This window comes from Arachis hypogaea, chromosome 9, assembly GCF_003086295.3.
Source record: "Arachis hypogaea cultivar Tifrunner chromosome 9, arahy.Tifrunner.gnm2.J5K5, whole genome shotgun sequence".
NCBI classification, from domain to species: Eukaryota; Viridiplantae; Streptophyta; class Magnoliopsida; order Fabales; family Fabaceae; genus Arachis; species Arachis hypogaea.
The window spans coordinates 84566173-84585326 of record NC_092044.1 but is presented as its reverse complement, the minus strand read 5'-3'; positions in this window follow the sequence as shown (position 1 = coordinate 84585326).

Genomic DNA, 19154 nt, shown 5'->3' with positions numbered 1-19154 from the left:
CATCTACTAACTTAGCACTTTCTTCACAACTCCGCACAACTAACCAGCAAGTGCACTGGGTCGTCCAAGTAATAAACCTTACGTGAGTAAGGATCGATCCCAAGGAGATTGTTGGTATGAAGCAAGCTATGGTCATCTTGTAAATCTCAGTTAGGCGGATAATAAATGGTTATGGAGTTTTCGAACAATAATAATAAATAAACAGAAATAAAGATAGAAATACTTATGTAAATCATTGGTGATAATTTCAGATAAGTGTATGGAGATGCTTTGTCCCTGTTAGATCTCTGCTTTCCTACTGCCTTCCTTCAATCCTTCTTACTCCTTTCTATGGCAAGCTATATATAGGGCATCACCGTTGTCAATGGCTACATCCCATCCTCTCAGTGAAAATGGTCCCAATTGCTCTGTCATGGCTCAGCTAATCATTTGTCGGTTCTCGATCATGTCGAAATAGAATCCATTGATTCTTTTGCGTTTGTCATCACGCCCAACAATCGCGAGTTTGAAACTCGTCACAGTCATTCAATCCCTGAATCCTACTCGGAATACCACAGACAAGGTTTAGACTTTCTGGATTCTCATGAATACCGCCATCAATTCTAGCTTATACCACGAAGATTCTGATTAAGGAATCCAAGAGATATGCGCTCGGTCTAAGGTAGAACGGAGGTGGTTGTCAGTCACGCGTTCATGGGTGAGAATGATGATGAGTGTCACGGATCATCACATTTATCATGTTGAAGTGCAACGAATATCTTAGAACAGGAATAAACTGAATTGAATAGAAAATAGTAGTAATTGCATTGAAACTCGAGGTACAGCAGAGCTCCACACCCTTAATCTATGGTGTGTAGAAACTCCACCGTTGAAAATACATAAGTGATAGTCCAGGCATGGCCGAATGGCCAGCCTCCACAAATGGCATATGAATTTGAAAATAGGGAAAAGGACCAGATATGTGGTCAAAAGACCGAATGGTCAAAGACGTCTAATACGATAGTAAAATCTCCTATTTATACTAGACTAGCTACTAGGGTTTATAGAAATAAGTAATTGATGCAGAAATCCACATCCGGGGCCCACTTGGTGTGTGCTTGGGCTGAGCTTGAGCTTTACACATGCAGAGGCTTCTTTTGGAGTTGAACGCCAAGTTGTAACGTGTTTTTGGCGTTCAACTCTGGTTCATGACGTGTTTCTGGTGTTTGACACCAGAATGCAGCGTGGAACTGGCGTTGAGCGCCAGTTTGTGTCATCTAATCTCGAATAAAGTATGGACAATTACATATTGCTGGAAAGCTATGGATATCTACTTTCCAATGCCGTTGAGAGCGCACCATTTTGAGTTCTATAGCTCCAGAAAATCCATTTGGAGTGCAGGGAGGTCAGATTCTAAAAGCATCAGCAGTCCTTTGACAGCCTTTTATCAGAGTTTTGCTCAGGTCCCTCAATTTCAACCAGAAAATACCTGAAATCACAGAAAAACACACAAACTCATAGTAAAGTCCAGAAAGTGAATTTAGCATAAAAACTGATGAAAACATCCCTAAAAGTAACTAGATCCTATTAAAAATTACCTAAAAACAATGTTGTTCATACCCTGGGTCGAGCTGTTCGACCCGGGATGTTCTACAGACAAAGTGACCGACCTCTTCAGGTCAAGATGACCCGACCTCTTCTCAAAGAGCTCGGCCAAAGTCACAGGAAAGCCCAACAAAGGGCCCAAATAGAGGATCACGACCCAAATCCTGAGGCAGCCCAAGCCTACAGAGAGAAGGGCGGTTCCCTTGAAGATAAGATGACCTCACTTAAAGATAAGATAAGGATAAGATAAGATAACTAACTTATCTTATCTAAGAAGGTCACTATATGCCATTATAAATACACTGGAGCACCCAGGTAGAACTCATACTTTGATTCTACTCAATACCTGCTTAATACCCTTGCTAACTTAAGCATCAGAGTCCCTTGCAGGTACCCCCACCCTCCGGGGACGAAGGATCAGCACCACTACCAAGTCCAGCAAGTCGGACACAACAGCTCCGACCCACACAGAAGATCTTGTCTGAGATCGACCTATAGTTTCAGGTAACCCTCGGAACATTGGCGCCGTTACCCGGGACATAGAAGTCATCCCATTACCATGGCGGACGATCATGACAACAATCACACCTCAGATCTAGAAGAAACAACGCCGCATAAGAACGCGGATTCCACACCAAAAGATACTCCCCAAATCAACAATAAGAACTCCCCAAACAAGGGAGCCCTGGATGCATTTCAAGATCGGTTAAAACAACTTGAGGAAGATTCTCTACGACAACGAGAGGCCGAGAAGGATCTACAAAGAGAAATAAGGCGACACCGGGAACTGGAATCCAAACTCCTAAAACTTGAAGCCGATGTCAAAACTAAAGCCAGCCGATCCATTCCCGAAGATAATGCACGAAAGGAGCAAGACCCATTCACCAAAGAAATCATGAAGACGAAAATCCTAAAGGACTTTAAACTCCCGGACATGACCTTATATGACGGCACTACAGATCCCAGCCATCATCTCAGCAACTTCAGAAGCAGAATGTACCTCACCGATGCCTCAAATGTAATTCGTTGCAAAGCCTTTCCGACTACTTTAACAAAAACAGCAATTAGATGGTTCGACAATCTCCCTCCTCTGTCCATCTCAAATTTCGACGACATGGCTAAAAAATTCCTGGCCAGATTTTCCATCCAAAAAGACAAAGCTAAACATGCTCCAAGCTTATTGGGAATCAGACAAGGAGAGCGGGAAATCCTGCGCAACTACATGGAAAGATTCAACAAGACACGCATGGACATACAAAACCTGCCAACAGAGGCCGCTATTATGGGCCTCATTAATGGCTCGCGAGAAGGGCCCTTTAGTCAATCTATATCAAAGAAATACCCTACATCTCTGAATGAGGTACAGGAACGAGTGGAAAAGTACATCAACATGGAGAAAAACTCCTGATTAAGAGAGACCTCAAAGGCCGGGTTCACCCCTCGGGATAAAGACAAAGATTCCAGAAAGAAGGAAGTTCGACATGGAGATAAAATAAAAAATACCACAATTATACCCCTCTTCGGATATCTCTTGTGGATGTATACAGAGAGGTCTGCAACACGAAAAAAATACCACCAGCTCGACCTCTCAAAGGCAAAAAAAGAGGAAACCGGGCAGAATATTGTGAATACCATCGGATCCGCGGGCACTCCACCAATGAGTGTTTTGACTTAAAAAATGTCATAGAAAAGCTCGTACATGAAGGAAAGCTAGATCGATACCTGGCCACCCATGACGATGAACAAAGGAAAAGAAGATGAGCAGAAGATGTCGGACCAACCGCGCGATCATCCCGAACGCCAGAAAGACATGTCCACATGATACCCGGTGGATTCACCGGGGGAGGAATCTCCAAATCATCCCGCAAAAGGCATCTTAAAGACGTATATCACGTCGCAGAAAAGGAGGAAGCACCCGACATCCCAGCGATGACTTTTACCAAGAAAGATGCATCCAGCGTCGCATCAGGGCATGACGATCCCATGATCATCACTATTATACTGGCAAACACAAATCTTCACCGCACGTTGATAGACCAGGGGAGCTCTGCCGATATCTTATTCAAAACCGCTTTCAATAAACTCGGCTTGGAAGGAAAAGAACTCAGAGCATATCCAGACAGCCTGTTCGGGCTAGGAGATACCCAAGTTCAACCGATGGGATACATCTCGCTCCACACAACTTTTGGAAAAGGAAGTCAGTCAAGAACACTCAAAATAGATTACATCGTCGTCGACGTAAGCTCAGCCTACAACACCCTAATAGGTCGAGCAACGTTAAATCAGCTCGGCGCAATAGTCTCGACTCCACATCTATGCATGAAGTTCCCAACTGCAGGGGGAATAGCCACAATAAAGGCAGATCAGAAAATAGCGCGCTGCTGTTACAATGAAAGTCTAAAACCTCAGAGGCAGAGGAGAAAAATTCCACACAATCAAGCTCGGTGAAGTTCGGAGGCGGGAGGAGCTCCGCCCACAACCGGAAGGAGAAATAGAGAAAATCTAGATCGGGAACACCCCGGACTAAACAACCAACATCGGCACACTCCTAAAAGGGGACATAAAAGAATCACTCATACAGTTCCTACGCGACAACGCCAACCTCTTTGCGTGGAAGGCCGCAGACATGCCAGGCATAGATCCCAAACTAATGTGCCACAAGCTAGCAGTCTACCCAGGATCTCGGCCAGTACAACAAAGGCGCAGAAAGCTAGGACCAGAACTCTCTCAAGCGGTGGAAGAACAGGTACGAGCTCTATTAGAGGCAGGCTTCATAAGAGAAGTCAAATACCCGCTATGGCTAGCTAATGTCGTTTTGGTAAAAAAGTCAAATGGGAAGTGGAGAATGTGCACCGACTATACCGATCTCAACAAAGCTTGCCCGAAAGATCCTTACCCACTCCCAAACATCGATGCACTGGTAGATGCCTCCTCCGGATACAAATACCTTTCCTTTATGGACGCATACTCGGACAACTCGGAGAGTATGAGATTCGATACATACCCCGAGAACAGAATACACGGGCCGATGCACTCTCAAAACTAGCCAGCACCAAACCAGGAGGCAACAATAGAAGCCTTATCCAAGAAATTCTACTGAATCCATCAATCTCAGAAGAAGAAAATGTCCTAACCATAACAGGTCGCGACCAGGGATGGATGACCCCCATAATTAATTACCTCACAACAGAAGCCCTCCCTACTGATGAGAAAGAGGCAAAGAGGTTAAAACAGGAAGCACAATACTACACCATCATAAATAATACTTTATACAAAAGAGGGATTTCAACACCATTGCTAAAATGCGTGCCGACTTCCAACACTAAGGATATCCTAGAAGAAGTACATAGTGGCATTTGTGGCAATCACCTCGGAGCGCAAGCACTTGCCAAAAAAGTACTTTGGGCAGGATTCTATTGGCCAACTATACAAAAAGAAGCCACAGAATTTGTAAGGACATGTTCGCCATGTCAAAAGCATGCCAACTTCCACACCGCTCCACCAGAGGAACTCATCAGCGTAACCTCACCTTGGCCATTCGCAAAATGGGGACTCGATCTCCTCGGACCTTTTCCTCAAGGATCAGGACAAGTCAAATTCCTCATAGTAGGAATAGACTACTTCACAAAATGGATCAAGGCAAAACCCCTAGCCAATGCCATAGCTCAAAGAAGTCGAAAATTCCTATATAGAAATATCGTCACAAGGTTTGGAATTCCATATTCCATCATTACAGACAATGGTACCCAATTCACAGACGCAGGCTTCAGAAAACTTGCGGCCGACCTAAATATAAAACAAAAATTCACCTCTGTTGAGCACCCCCAAGCCAATGGGCAAGCTGAAGCTGCTAACAAAGTTATATTAGCAGGGTTAAAACGAAGATTACAGGATGCAAAGGGAGCCTGGGCTGAGGAGCTCCCGCAAGTCCTATGGGCCTACCGAACAACTCCACATTCCACAACAAAGGAGTCACCCTTCCGATTAGCTTATGGAATGGAGGCAATGATCCCAGTAGAGGTCGAAGAAGGATCACCCAGAGTAATCTATTTTAGCAAAAAAGCCAATTCCCAACTTCAAAGGAAAGAGCTCGACTTACTTCCGGAAATCCGAGAAATAGCTCAGATAAGGGAGGAGGCGTTGAAAAGACGGATGGCCTCCAGATACAACCGAAAGGTAATACAGCGGACCTTTGCTGAGAATGACCTCATCCTAATCCAAAACGACATTGGAACAACTCGACCTGGAGAAGGAAAGCTGGCAGCAAACTGGAAAGGACCCTACCGAGTCACAGAAGTGCTGGGAAAGGGCTACTACAGGCTTTCCGAACTCGACGGGCGAGAACTTCCCAGGACATGGCACGCCTGCAACCTAAGAAGGTACTATAGCTAGGGATGATAAAGGAGCTTGGACAAGGCGCACTCTTTTTCCTGAAAAAAGGTTTTTTAACGAGGCGCCAAGCCAAGACCTACAAATCACCCGACTTAGGAAGTTAATCCTCTACGTATATTCGCATCTTTTTTTTAATAAAATTTTTAGATTCTCTACAAATGTTCAAGTCGTATTATTCTAAAATATTCATCGCCCGATTATAAAGCTACAGATCGACAGAAAGTAAAAACCAAATTCACTGCGCGATCACGATAAAAACGAGGGTTGAAACCCAAAATTCTACAAAATCGGCAAAGATGAAACTAGAATAATGCAAGAAGCTATAGAAAGTGATCCATAGAAAGGACCTGACGAGGTCCTAATAAAATGGATTCCTATAAAATAGCTTAAAGGCTGGCCGACACATAAAGTCGGACCAGCCCTAACAACCCAAGTTATAAGTAAAGCCCTGGAAAGAGGTCTGGCCAACCTTATAAAAGAGGATTACTATAACTTCGAAGAGCCCGACATGACGAAGTCGGACTCCTACAAAAAGTTACAAAAGATAATCCCCGAAAGAGACCTGAACAAGGTCCAAAAAAGAGGATTATCAAGTAACTCGACAAGGCCCGACATAACAAAGTCAGCCCGGAAAGATAAAGTTACAAAAGGTAATCCCCAAAAGAGACCTGAACAAAGTCCAAGAAAGAGGATCATCAAGTAACTCGACAGGGCCCGACCTGACGAAGTCGGTCCAGAAAGATAAATATACAAAAGGTAATCCCCAAAAGAGACCTAAACAAGGTCCAAGAAAGAGGATTACCAAGAAAACTCGACAGAGCCCGACCTGACGAAGTCAGCCCGAAAAGATAAAGCTACAAAGATAATCTCCAAAAGAGACCTGAACAAGGTCCAAAAAAGAGGATTACCAAGCGAACTCGACAGGACCCGACATGATGAAGTCAGGCCCAAGGCAAAGAAATTACAAAAATAGTCCCCAAAAAGAGATCTAAACAAGGTCCAAAAAGGAGGATTGCAAATAAAACCAAACCAAATAATCAAGCTGATCATGTCGGACAAAACCTCAGCCTACGAAGGTACCAAGATGTGTGCAAGCAGACATGATACAAAAACTACTAAGTTATGATAATAGCAAGCTCCAGAGGGCATCAAGATCAGCCCCAGAAGCTCGAAAACTACTTTGTTTTTCAAAATAAAGTTGCTAAACAAGCAACCAAAAGAAGTATCAATAGTCACCAAAACACCAGTTACAAGATAAAGAGTTCAAAAGCCCACAAGCCGGGCTATCTACATTAAAAAGGGAGAAAACTCAGAGAACATCAGAAGACTTCTCAGCAACATCAACTTGGGGCGAAGGAGGACGAGTCTGAAGAGGCACCGCATCTACCGTCCCATCATCCCGGTTCAAGACCTGGCAATCCGATTCCCCTTCTGGACGACTGATCCCGGCAGTAAAAGTCGGAGAGGTCAACACGGTAGAAGCCTTGGTAGCAGGTAACGAAGGGCAATCATCATCATCATCATCATCGAGATCGTCAGGGACAATCTTACCATCCCTAACAATATTGTCTAGGCTAATAAGGGAAAGGTCGAGATCTGGCGCAAGAACTCGGAATTGCTCTTTCAGATTCTCATAAGCCGCATTAACACTACCTACAAGATGACCTTGAAGCTCGGTGTAATCAGCCTGAACAAACTCTGATGAGCGGATAATTTATACGCTTTTTGGCATTGTTTTTAGGTAGTTTTTAGTAAGTTCAAGCTACTTTTAGGGATGTTTTCATTAGTTTTTATGTTAAATTCACATTTCTGGACTTTACTATGAGTTTGTGTGTTTTTCTGTGATTTCAGGTAAATTCTGACTGAAATTGAGGGATTTGAGCAAAACTCTGAAAGAGGCTGACAAAGGACTGCTGATGCTGTTGGATTCTGACCTCCCTGCACTCGAAATAGATTTTCTGGAGCTACAGAACTCCAAATGGCGCGCTCTCAACGGCGTTGGAAAGTAGACATCCAGGGCTTTCCAGAAATATATACTAGTCCATACTTTATTCGAAGAATGACGACGTAACTTGGCGTTGAACGCCAAGTACATGCTCCTTTCTGGAGTTAAACGCCAGAAAAACGTCATGATCCGGAGTTAAACGCCCAAAACACGTCATAACTCAAAGTTCAACTCCAAGAGAAGCCTTAGCTCGTGGATTGATCAAGCTCAGCCCAAGCATACACCAAGTGGGCCCCGGAAGTGGATTTATGCATCAATTACTTACTCATGTAAACCCTATGAGCTAGTTTATTATAAATAGGATGATTTACTAATGTATTAGGCATCCTGGATTGTATTTGGAATCCTGTGATCACGTTTAGGAGGGCTGGCCATTCGGCCATGCCTGGACCTCTTACTTATGTATTTTCAACGGTGGAGTTTCTGCACACCATAGATTAAGGGTGTGGAGCTCTGCTGTACCTCAAAGATTAATGAAGTTCTATTTTCTCTTATTCGGTCTCTATCTTATTCTTATTCCAAGATATTCATTCGTACCCAAGAACATGATGAATGTAATGAGTAAATAACCCTCATTATCATTCTCACTTATGAACGCGCGTGATTGACAACCACTTCCGTTCTACATGCAACACAAGCTTGAATGTGTATCTCTTAGATTCCCCAACAGAATCTTCGTGGTATAAGCTAGATGGATGGCGGCATTCATCTGGATCCGGAAAGTCCAACCTTGTCTGTGGTGTTCCGAGTAGGATCCTGGGAATCCGGAAAGTCTCACCTTGTCTGTGGTATTCCGAGTAGGATTCCGATCATGAATGACGGTGACGTGCTTCAAACTTGCAACCTGCTGGGCGTTAGTGACAGACGCAAAAGAGGGATTCTATTCCAGTAGGAAGCGGGAACCAACCGGTGATTGGCCGTACTGTGACAGAGTGCGTGAGCATTAGCTTTCACTGCGAGGATGGGATGTAGCCATCAGCCATGGGTGATGCCTCCAGACTGGTTAGCTGTGCGAGTGACAGCCGCATAGGATATTTCCCCGAGAGGATTGAAAGTAGCCACAGCTGATGGTGAACCCCTATACAAAGCTTGCCATGGAAAGGAGTAAGAAGGATTGGGTAGAAGCAGTAGGAAAGCAGGCGTCCGAGAGCTCTACAGCATCTCCATTCCGCTTATCTGAAATTCCCACCAATGAATCTGCATAAGTATTTCTATCCTTTTATTATGTATTCTCTTTTTATTTTATACTTTCAAACCCATAAACCTTTAATCCTCCTGACTGAGATTTACAAGGTGACCATAGCTTGCTTCATACCAACAATCTCTGTGGATTCGACCCTTACTCACGTAAGGTTATTACTTGGACGACCCAGTACACTTGCTGGTTAGTTGAACGGAGTTGTGAAGAAAATAAACAGTGCCATAAGAGTATATTCATTCAAAATCCAAGAAACATAAATCACAATTTCGTCCACCAAGTTTTTGGCGCCGTTGCCGGGGATTGTTCGAGTATGGACAACTGACGGTTCATCTTGTTGCTCAGATTAGGTAATTTTCTTTTCAAAAATCTTTTTCAAAAATTTTTTCTTTTATTTTTCGTTTTTACAAACTTTATTTTCGAAAAAATTAAGATAAAAATACAAAAAAAATTAGAAAATCATAAAAATCAAAAATATTTTGTGTTTCTTGTTTGAGTCTTGTGTTAATTTTTTTAGTTTGGTGTCAATTGCATGCTTTAAAAAATTTTCTTGCATTTTTTCGAAAATCCCATGCATTCATAGTGTTCTTCATGATCTTCAAGTTGTTCTTGATAAGTCCTCTTGTTTGATCTTGATGTTTTCTTGTTTTGTGTTGTTTCTTGTTTTTCATGTGCATTCTTGCATTCATATTTTTCAAGCATTAAAAATATATAAGTTTGGTGTCTTGCATATTTTCCTTGCATCAAAAATTTTTCAAAATTGTGTTCTTGATGTTCATCATGATCTTCAAAGTGTTCTTGGTGTTCATCTTGACATTCATAGCATTCTTGCATGCATTCATTATTTTGATCTAAAAATTTCATGCATTAAGCATTTTTGTTGTTTTTCTCTCTCATCTTTAAATATTCAAAAATCAAAAAAATATCTTTTCCTTATTTCCCTCCAAATTTTCGAAATTTTGGGTTGACTTGGTCAAAAATTTTCAAAATTAGTTGTTTCTTACAAGTCAAGTCAAAATTTCAATTTTAAAAATCTTATCTTTTCAAAATCTTTTTCAAAAATCATATCTTTTTCATTTTTTTTTCTATTTTTCGAAAATTTCAAAAATTATTTTTCAAAATTATTTTCAAAATCTTTTTCTCATCTTTATATCTAATTTTCGAAAATTAGCTAACAATTAATGTGATTGGTTCAAAAATTTGAAGTTTGTTACTTTCTTGTTAAGAAAGGTTCAATCTTTAAATTCTAGAATCTTATCTTGTAGTTTCTTGTTAGTTAAGTCATTTTAAAAATTAAATCTTTTTCAAAATATCTTTTTCTTAAAACTTTTATCTTATCTTTTTATCTTATCCTTTTCAAAATTCTATATTTTTCAAAAAAAAAAATTGATTTCAAAATATCTTATCTTATCCTATCTTCTTATCTTTTTCAATTTTGATTTCAAATCTTTTTCAACCACTTAACTAACTTTTTGTTTGTTTCTTATCTTTTTCAAAACCACCTAACTACTTTTCCCTCTTCTATTTTTGAAAATATCTCTTCTCTTTTTCAAAAATTCTATTTAATTAATTAATTGTTTCATGTTTTAATTTTAATTACATCTTATCTCTAATTTTTCGAAAATCACTAACCCCTTTTTCAAAAATTATTTTCGAAAATTTCTTTCTCTTTTCTTCTTCTATTTAATTATTTAATTACTAACACTTCTCTTCACCTATCTTCATCTAAAAATCCGAACCCTCTTCTTCATTCCTCTACTCCTTTCTTGTTCTACTAACATAAAGGAATCTCTATACTGTGACATAGATGATTTCTCTTTTCTTTTCTTGTTTTCTTCTCTTTCATATGAGCAGGAACAAGGATAAAGGCACTCTTGTTGAAACAAACTGTGAAGTTGATTTTGGACCAGGTTATGTGCACCAAATCTTGGGAGCCATTACCTTGGATTATTGAAGTAAAAAGAATAAATAAAGAAAATTAAAAGAAGCTAAAATACAACAATCCAGAAGCAACCTTTTAGAAAATTTCGAACAAGAGGAAGAGATGGCAGCCGCAAATAACAATGATAATAATGCAAGGAGAATGCTTGGTGACTTTACAAAACCAACGTCCAAATTTAATGGAAGAAGCATCTCCATTCCTGCCATTGGAGCCAATAACTTTGAGCTTAAGCCTCAATTAGTTGCTTTAATGCAACAAAACTGCAAGTTTTATGGACTTCCATCTGAAGATCCTTATCAGTTTTTAACTGAGTTCTTACAGATCTGTGAGACTGTAAAGACGAATGGGGTTGATCCTGAAGTCTACAGACTCATGCTTTTCCCTTTTGCTGTAAGAGACAGAGCTAGAGTATGGTTGGACTCACAACCTAAGGATAGCCTGGACTCATGGGATAAGCTGGTCAATGCCTTCTTGGATAAATTCTTTCCTCCTCAAAAGCTGAGCAAGCTGAGAGTGGATGTTCAAACCTTCAAACAAAAAGATGGTGAATCCCTCTATGAAGCTTGGGAAAGATACAAGCAGCTGACCAAGAGATGTCCATCTGACATGTTCTCAGAATGGACCATATTAGATATATTCTATTATGGTCTCTCTGAATTTTCGAAAATGTCATTGGACCATTCTGCAGGTGGATCTATTCACCTGAAGAAAACGCCTGAAGAGGCTCAAGAACTCATTGACATGGTTGCAAACAACCAGTTCATGTACACATCTTAGAGGAATTCTGTGAACAATGGGGTACCTCAGAAGAAAGGAGTTCTTGAAATTGATGCTCTGAATGCCATATTGGCTCAGAACAAAGTGTTGACTCAACAGGTCAACATGATCTCTCAAAATCTGAATGGATTGCAACATGCATCCAACAGTGCTAGAGAGGCAGCTTCTGAAGAAGCTTATGATCCTGAGAACCCTGCCATGGCAGAGATTAATTACTTAGGTGAACCTTATGGAAACACCTATAACTCATCATGGAGAAATCATCCGAATTTCACCTGGAAGGATCAACAAAAACCTCAACAAGGTTTTAACAATGGTGGACGTAATAGGCTAGGCAATAATAAGCCATATCCATCATCTTCTCAGCAACAGACAGAGAATTCTGAACAAAACAATTCTAATTTAGCCATTATAGTCTCAGATCTGTCAAAGGCCACTTTCAGTTTCATGAATGAAACCAGATCCTCCATTAGAAATTTGGAGGCACAAGTGGGCCAGCTGAGTAAGAAAGTTATTGAAACTCCTCCCAGTACTCTCCCAAGCAATACAGAAGAAAATCCAAAAGGAGAGTGCAAGGCCATTGATTTAATCAAAGTGGCCGAATGTACTAGGGAGGAGGAGGACGAAAATCCTAGTGAGGAAGACCTCCTGGGACGTCCCTCAAGCAAGAAGGAGTTTCCTATTAAGGATCCTGAGGAATCTGAGGCTCATCTAGAGACCATAGAGATTCCAATAAATCTCCTTCTGCCATTCATGAGCTCTGAAGAATATTCTTCCTCTGAAGAGGATGAAGATGTGACTGGAGAGCAAGTTGCTCAATACTTAAGAGCTATCATGAAACTGAATGCCAAGCTGTTTGGTAATGAGACTTGGGAAAGTGAATCTCCCTTGCTCATTAGTGAACTAGATACTTGGATTCAGAAAACTCTACCTCAAAAGAGACAAGATCCTGGCAAGTTCTCAATACCTTGTACCATTGGCACCATGAGCTTTGAAAAATCTCTATGTGACCTGGGGTCAGGGATAAATCTTATGCCACTCTCTGTAATGGAGAAGCTGGGGATCATTGAGGTACAACCTGCCTTGTTCTCATTACAACTGGCAGATAAGTCAGTGAGGCAAGCATATGGATTAGTAGAGGACGTACTAGTAAAGGTTGAAGGCCTTTACATCCCTACTGATTTCATAATCCTAGACACTAGGAAGGAAGATGATGAATGCATCATCCTAGGAAGACCTTTCCTAGCCACAGCAGAAGCTGTGATAGATGTCAACAGAGGTGAGTTAGTCCTTCAATTGAATGGGGACTACCTTGTGTTTAAGGCACATGGCCATCCCTCTGTGACAAAAGAGAGTAAGCATGAAGAGCTTCTCTCAGTTCAAGTTCAAGAAGAGCCCACACAGTCAAACTCTAAGTTTGGTGTTGTGAGGCCACAACCAAACTCTAAGTTTGGTGTTCAAACCCCATATCCAAACTCTAAGTTTGGTGTTGGGACCACACTAACATTGACCTGATCACCTTGTGGAGCATTGTCAAGCTAGTGACATTAAAGAAGCGCTTGTTGGGAGGCAACCCAATTTTATTTATCTAATTTTATTTTATTTTGTTTCTTTGTTATTTTTGTGTTTTATTAGGTACATGATCATGAGGAGTCACGAAAAAATCAAAAAAATTAAAAACAGAGTCAAAAAAACAGAAGAAAAAAATTTTTTCACCCTAGAGGACGCACGGGCTGGCGTTCAACGCCCAGAAAGTGCATCTGGCCGGCGTTGAACGCCCAGAACATGCACCATTCTGGCGCTGAACGCCCAAAACAAGCAACAACCTGGCGTTAAACGCCAGGATGGTGCACAGAGAGGACAAACTGGCGCTGAACGCCAGGAACAAGCATGAAACTGGCGTTCAACGCCAGAAACATGCATCACATGGGCGTTGAACGCCCAGAACATGCACCAATGGGCGTTTAAACGCCAGAATGATGCATGAAGGCATTTTACATGCCTATTTGGTGCAGGGATGGAATTCCTTGACACCTCAGGATCTGTGGACCCCACAGGATCACCTCAGGATCTGTGAAACTCACAGGATCCCCACCTACCTCGCCCTCTCTCTCTCCATTCATGGCCATTCTTTCTGTTTTTTTTATTCACCACTCACTCTTTCCCATAAACCTCACTCACCTTCAAAATTCACCTTCTCCCTCCCACCCAATCCCACCCATATAGCCGAATCCATCTCCCCTCACTCTCTACCATATTTTCTTCTTCTTCTTCTTCTCTTCTTTCTTCTCTTGCTCGAGGGCGAGCAATATTTTAAGTTTGGTGTGGTAAAAGCATAGCTTTTTGCTTTTCCATTACCATTAATGGCACCTAAAGCCAGAGAAACCTCAAAGGGAAGACAAAAAGCTTCCACCTCTGAGTCTTGGGAGATGGAATAACTCATGTAAGCTGGAATAGCTCAGTTGGTTAGAACATGTGGCTGCAAATCAAGAAATCCCTGAGATACCTCAGGGGATAAGTTATCCTCCACACAAACATTGGAAGCAACTAAGGGTGGAAACACTAAAATTATTATGAATCATTCAACAGAAGCAAGGAAGAGACATAGAGGAGCTCAAAAAGCACCATTGGACCTTCAAGAAGGCGCCACCCTCACTCAGGTGGATTCATTCCTTGTTCTTTATTTCTTTCTGTTTTTCGGTTTTTAATATTGTGTTTATCTATGTTTTGTGTCTTTATTTCATGATCATTAGTATGTAACCATGCCTTAAAGCTATGAATAAAATCCATTAATCCTTCACCTCTCTTAAAAGAAAAATGTTTTAATTCAAAAGAACAAGAAGTACATAATTTTCGAAATTATTATTGAATTTAATTTAATTATATTGATGTGGTGACAATATTTTTGTTTTCTGAATGAATGAATGAACAGTGCATATGTCTTTGGATCTTGTTGTTTATGAGTGTTAAAATTGTTGGCTCTTGAAAGAATGATGAACAAAGAGAAATGTTATTGATGATCTGAAAAATCATGAAATTGATTCTTGAAGCAAGAAAAAGCAGTGAAAAAAAAAGGGTTATCTAAAAAGAGTATATAGAAAAAGAAGGAGCAATAGAAAAAGCCAATAGCCCTTAAAACCAAAAGGCAAGGGTGAAAAGGATCCAAGGCTTTGAGCATCAATGGATAGGAGGGCCCAAGGAAATAAAATCCAGGCCTAAGCGGCTAAACCAAGCTGTCCCTAACCATGTGCTTGTGTCATGAAGGTCCAAGTGAAAAGCTTGAGACTGAGTGGTTAAAGTTGTGATCCAAAGCAAAAGAGTGTGCTTAAGAGCTCTGGACACCACTAATTGGGGACTTTAGCAAAGCTGAGTCACAATCTGAAAAGGTTCACCCAGTTATGTGTCTGTGGCATTTGTGTATCCGGTGGTAATACTGGAAGACAAAGTGCTTAGGGCCACAGCCAAGACTCAAAAGTAGCTGTGTTCAAGAATCAACATGCTTAACTAGGAAAGTCAATAACACTATCCGAAATTCTAAGTTCCTAGAGAAGCCAATCACTCTGAACTTCAAAGGAAAAAGTGAAATGCCAAAACTGTTCAGAAGCAAAAAGCTACAAGTCCCGCTCATGTAATTAAATTAATATTCATTGATATTTTGGACTTTATAGTATATTCTCTTCTTTTTATCCTATTTGATTTTCAGTTGCTTGGGGACAAGCAACAATTTAAGTTTGGTGTTGTGATGAGCGGATAATTTATACGCTTTTTGGCATTGTTTTTAGGTAGTTTTTAATAAGTTCAAGCTACTTTTAGGGATGTTTTCATTAGTTTTTATGTTAAGTTCATATTTCTGGACTTTACTATGAGTTTGTGTGTTTTTCTGTGATTTCAGGTAAATTCTGACTGAAATTGAGGGATTTGAGCAAAACTCTGAAAGAGGCTGACAAAGGACTGCTGATGCTGTTGGATTCTGACCTCCCTGCACTCGAAATAGATTTTCTGGAGCTACAGAACTCCAAATGGCGCGCTCTCAACGGCGTTGGAAAGTAGACATCCAGGGCTTTCCAGAAATATATAATAGTCCATACTTTATTCGAAGAATGACGACGTAACTTGGCGTTGAACGCCAAGTACATGCTCCTTTCTGGAGTTAAACGCCAGAAAAACGTCATGATCTGGAGTTAAACGCCCAAAACACGTCATAACTCAAAGTTCAACTCCAAGAGAAGCCTTAGCTCGTGGATTGATCAAGCTCAGCCCAAGCATACACCAAGTGGGCCCCGGAAGTGGATTTATGCATCAATTACTTACTCATGTAAACCCTAGGAGCTAGTTTATTATAAATAGGATGATTTACTAATGTATTAGGCATCCTGGATTGTATTTGGAATCATGTGATCACGTTTAGGAGGGCTGGCCATTCGGCCATGCCTGGACCTCTTACTTATGTATTTTCAACGGTGGAGTTTCTGCACACCATAGATTAAGGGTGTGGAGCTCTGCTGTACCTCAAAGATTAATGAAGTTCTATTTTCTCTTATTCGGTCTCTATCTTATTCTTATTCCAAGATATTCATTCGTACCCAAGAACATGATGAATGTAATGAGTAAATAACCCTCATTATCATTCTCACTTATGAACGCGCGTGATTGACAACCACTTCCGTTCTACATGCAACACAAGCTTGAATGTGTATCTCTTAGATTCCCCAACAGAATCTTCGTGGTATAAGCTAGATGGATTGTGGCATTCATCTGGATCCGGAAAGTCCAACCTTGTCTGTGGTGTTCCGAGTAGGATCCTGGGAATCCGGAAAGTCTCACCTTGTCTGTGGTATTCCGAGTAGGATTCCGATCATGAATGACGGTGACGTGCTTCAAACTTGCAACCTGCTGGGCGTTAGTGACAGACGCAAAAGAGGGATTCTATTCCAGTAGGAAGCGGGAACCAACCGGTGATTGGCCGTACTGTGACAGAGTGCGTGAGCATTAGCTTTCACTGCGAGGATGGGATGTAGCCATCAGCCATGGGTGATGCCTCCAGACTGGTTAGCTGTGCGAGTGACAGCCGCATAGGATATTTCCCCGAGAGGATTGAAAGTAGCCACAGCTGATGGTGAACCCCTATACAAAGCTTGCCATGGAAAGGAGTAAGAAGGATTGGGTAGAAGCAGTAGGAAAGCAGGCGTCCGAGAGCTCTACAGCATCTCCATTCCGCTTATCTGAAATTCCCACCAATGAATCTGCATAAGTATTTCTATCCTTTTATTATGTATTCTCTTTTTATTTTATACTTTCAAACCCATAAACCTTTAATCCTCCTGACTGAGATTTACAAGGTGACCATAGCTTGCTTCATACCAACAATCTCTGTGGATTCGACCCTTACTCACGTAAGGTTATTACTTGGACGACCCAGTACACTTGCTGGTTAGTTGAACGGAGTTGTGAAGAAAATAAACAGTGCCATAAGAGTATATTCATTCAAAATCCAAGAAACATAAATCACAATTTCGTCCACCAAACTCCAACCTACTCTGAGCTCCATCACCTCTCTATAAGTAGTAACATAGCTATCCTTATGTTTTTGCACCGTATCCTCGGCCAGTTGCACGGCAGCCGCCAGACCAACAGCTCGGGCCTTTTCCCCCTTCAGCTCCTTCTCCAACTCGGCCACTTTTACCTCAAGCTCCTCCTTCAAACCCTTAATTCGGTCAAACTCTGATTTTGCCTTCTCCATGAAATCCTTGGTAGCATGGATAGGAAGATCTTGGGTAGTTCGGTATAAAGCTGCCCCTATGTGTGCCAGTGTAATACCATTTCGAGTGATAAAATCCAAATGACGAAGAATGGATACATCATCGGTAGGCATGACACTATAGGGAGAAATCTGTTGATCTACAAACCCGACAACATCAAAGTCAGGGGCACTAAGATTAAACGGCTCGACGGTCCGAGGTCTTTTTGGAGGAGGAACGACAGAAGGAGAGAAAGTACCAGCAGAAGGATCAATCAAACGAACTCGAGGAGTGGGGATAACCTTCCTCGGCCCAAGAGAACCCGTAACCAAAGGCTTAGACGAAACTTGAGAAGTTTCCTCCCCGGCCACCTTGGCCGAAGCATTCTGAGCCGCAGTAGCCTTCCTCGCCCTCTTAAAGGCCTTCATGGATTCATTGTTCTTAATCATCTCTGCAAACAAACATCACAAACAGGAAACCAAACTACGAGTTAGAAAAAAGATCTCACAAGAGACAAAAACAACAAGAAAACCAATAGAAAAAATTGACCACTACCCAGCTCAGCTCGGAGGAGAGAGGGATTAGCTAAAAATTTCTTTGTGTCAAGATGAAGAGGCACCCCCAGTTTTCTTCCAGCACAGTTACAAAAGCCTGTTCAGCCTCATCTAACATCTCCCACGAGTATCTCGATACCACTACATTCTTTTGCCACTCTAAAGGAAAGGTGGGCTCATCATTCTCATCCAGAAAAAAGGGCCGAGCTCCTTCAACAGCTAGAACCCTAAAAAAGTAATTTTTGAAATCGCGAAAAGACTCATCAAACATGGAGAAAACCTTTTTCCCCTGTGAAGCTCGAAAAGAAACCCAAGCGGCTTTCTTCTTCACTACACCAGGCTTTGTCAAAACAAAGAGATAAAAGAAAAGAGATTGCGAAGCAGGGATGCCAAATTCATGACACAGCAGCTGAAATATTTTTATAAAACCCCAGGAATCGGGGTGAAGTTGGGATGAAGCTACATTACAGGACCATAGCAAGCTGGTTTCAAAAGGGGTAAAAGGAAGAGTAATATTTATTTACTAAAAAAGAAGTCATATGCATAGAAAAAGGGGCGCTCTCCAGCAATCCGGGTAGAAAAGCAAACCCTTTCATCAGAAGTCGGAGATACGAGCTCATAATTCTTCTCGGCACTACTGTTGCTACAAACCCTATGAAACTACCTAAGTTGCAGACAAAACTCAGAATCAACCAACGAGACGCATAAGAGGACCATAGAATCCACCCAATCGGCCATGCCCTCAGGGACCTGGGAAGACATCTCAACAATATTTTTGCGAGAAGATATGGTTAACTAGTCCTACAAGAAGAAAAGAAGATTGGATTACTCAGAAAACACCTCGGAACACTAATTGAACAACTCGGGCATAAACGGAGGCAACTCACAAAACTAAAGCATATAGGTGTCAAAAGAAACCAGGTAAAGCAACAAAAGGAAACCCCAGGATCCAATCCAAAAGGTT